Here is a 2,842-nt window from a genome sequence, read left to right on the forward strand (position 1 = left end):
GGTTGCGGGAAGGGAAGGTTGTGGGAAGGGAAGGATGCGGGAAGGGAAGGTAAGGTTGCGGGAAGGTTGCGGGAAGGGCAAGGAAGGTTGCGGGAAGGTTGCGGGAAGGTTGCGGGAAGGTTGCGGGAAGGTTGCGGGAAGGGAAGGGAAGGTTACAGGAGGGGAAGGTTGCGGGAAGGTTGCGGGAAGGGAAGGTTGCGGGAAGGGAAGGTTGCGGGAAGGGAAGCTTGCGGGAAGGTTGCGGGAAGGGAAAGGAAGGGAAGGGAAGGTTGCGGGAAGGGAAGGGAAGGGAAGGGAAGGGAAGGGAAGGGAAGGGAAGGGAAGGGAAGGGAAGGGAAGGGAAGGGAAGGGAAGGGAAGGGAAGGGAAGGGAAGGGAAGGGAAGGGAAGGGAAGGGAAGGTTGCGGGAAGGGAAGGTTGCGGGAAGGGAAGGGAAGGGAAGGGAAGGGAAGGGAAGGAAAGGGAAGGGAAGGGACATTCCTGGAAGGGAAGATTGCAGGAAGGGAGGGTTGCGGGAAGGGATGGCTGCGGGAAGGGAAGGTTGCAGGAAGGGAGGGGAAGGGAAGGGAAGGTTGCAGGAAGAAAGGGGGAAGGGAAGGTTGCGGGAAGGGAACGTTGCGGGAAGGTTGCGGGAAGGTTGCGGGAAGGTTGCGGGAAGGTTGCGGGAAGGGAAGGGAAGGGAAGGGAAGGGAAGGGAAGGGAAGGGAAGGGAAGGGAAGGGAAGGGAAGGGAAGGGAAGGGAAGGGAAGGGGGAAGGGAAGGGAAGGGAAGGGAAGGGAAGGGAAGGGAAGGGAAGGGAAGGGAAGGGACGGCTGCGAGAAGGGAAGGGAAGGGAAGGTTGCGGGAAGGGAAGGTTGTGGGAAGGGAAGGTTGCGGGAAGGGAAGGTTGCGGGAAGGTTGCGGGAAGGGAAGGTTGCGGGAAGGGAAGGTTGCGGGAAGGGAAGGGAAGGCTGCGAGAAGGGAGGGGAAGGTTGCGGGAAGGGAAGGTTGTGGGAAGGGAAGGATGCGGGAAGGGAAGGGAAGGGCGGGAAGGTTGCGGGAAGGGCAAGGAAGGTTGCGGGAAGGTTGCGGGAAGGTTGCGGGAAGGTTGCGGGAAGGTTGCGGGAAGGGAAGGGAAGGTTACAGGAGGGGAAGGTTGCGGGAAGATTGCGGGAAGGGAAGGTTGCGGGAAGGGAAGGTTGCGGGAAGGGAAGCTTGCGGGAAGGTTGCGGGAAGGGAAAGGAAGGGAAGGGAAGGTTGCGGGAAGGGAAGGGAAGGGAAGGGAAGGGAAGGTTGGGAAGGGAAGGGAAGGGAAGGGAAGGGAAGGGAAGGGAAGGGAAGGGAAGGGAAGGGAAGGGAAGGGAAGGGAAGGGAAGGGAAGGGAAGGGAAGGGAAGGGAAGGGAAGGGAAGGGAAGGGAAGGGAAGGGAAGGGAAGGGAAGGGAAGGGAAGGGAAGGGAAGGGAAGGGAAGGGAAGGGAAGGGAAGGGAAGGTTGCGGGAAGGGAAGGGAAGGGAAGGGAAGGGAAGGGAAGGGAAGGGAAGGGAAGGGAAGGGAAGGGAAGGGAAGGGAAGGGAAGGGAAGGGAAGGGAAGGGAAGGGAAGGGAAGGGAAGGGAAGGGAAGGTTGCAGAAAGAGAATATTGCGGGAAGGGACGGGAAGGGAAGGGAAGGGAAGGGAAGGGAAGGGAAGGGAAGGGAAGGGAAGGGAAGGGAAGGGAAGGGAAGGGAAGGGAAGGGAAGGGAAGGGAAGGGAAGGGAAGGGAAGGGAAGGGAAGGGAAGGGAAGGGAAGGTTGCGGGAAGGTTGCGGGAAGGTTGCGGGAAGGGAAGGTTGCGGGAAGGGAAGGGAAGGGAAGGTTGCGGGAAGGGAAGGGAAGGGAAGGGAAGGTTGTGGGAAGGGAAGGGAAGGGAAGGGAAGGGAAGGAAGGGAAGGGAAGGGAAGGTTGCGGGAAGGGAAGGTTGCGGGAAGGGAAGGGAAGGGAAGGGAAGGTTGCGGGAAGGGAAGGGAAGGGAAGGGAAGGGAAGGGAAGGGAAGGGAAGGGAAGGGAAGGGAAGGGAAGGGAAGGGAAGGGAAGGGAAGGGAAGGGAAGGGAAGGGAAGGGAAGGGAAGGGAAGGGAAGGGAAGGGAAGGGAAGGGAAGGGAAGGGAAGGGACATTCCGGGATGGGAAGATTTCCGGAAGGGAAGGTTGAGGGAAGGGACGGCTGCGGGAAGGTAAGGTTGCAGGAAGGGAGGGGAAGGGAAGGTAAGGTTGCAGAAAGAGAATATTGCGGGAAGGGACGGGAAGGGAAGGGAAGGGAAGGTTGCAGGGAAGGGAAGGGAAGGGAAGGTTGCGGGAAGGTTCAGGGAAGGTTCAGGGAAGGTTCAGGGAAGGGAAGGTTCAGGGAAGGTTCAGGGAAGGGAAGGTTCAGGGAAGGTTCAGGGAAGGTTCAGGGAAGGTTCAGGGAAGGTTCAGGGAAGGGAAGGGAAGGGAAGGGAAGGGAAGGGAAGGGAAGGGAAGGGAAGGGAAGGGAAGGGAAGGGAAGGGAAGGGAAGGGAAGGGAAGGGAAGGGAAGGGAAGGGAAGGGAAGGGAAGGGAAGGTGGCGGGAAGGGAAGGGAAGGGAAGGGAAGGGAAGGGAAGGGAAGGGAAGGGAAGGGAAGGGAAGGGAAGGGAAGGGAAGGGAAGGGAAGGGAAGGGAAGGGAAGGGAAGGGAAGGGAAGGTTGCGGGAAGGGAAGGTTGCGGGAAGGGAAGGGAAGGGAAGGGAAGGGAAGGGAAGGTTGCGGGAAGGGAAGGGAAGGGAAGGGAAGGGAAGGGAAGGGAAGGTTGCGGGAAGGGAAGGGAAGGGAAGGGAAGGGAAGGGAAGGGAAGGGAAGGGAAGGGAAGGTT

Source organism: Motacilla alba, chromosome Z (genome assembly GCF_015832195.1).
Source record: "Motacilla alba alba isolate MOTALB_02 chromosome Z, Motacilla_alba_V1.0_pri, whole genome shotgun sequence".
In the NCBI taxonomy this organism is placed as follows: Eukaryota; Metazoa; Chordata; class Aves; order Passeriformes; family Motacillidae; genus Motacilla; species Motacilla alba.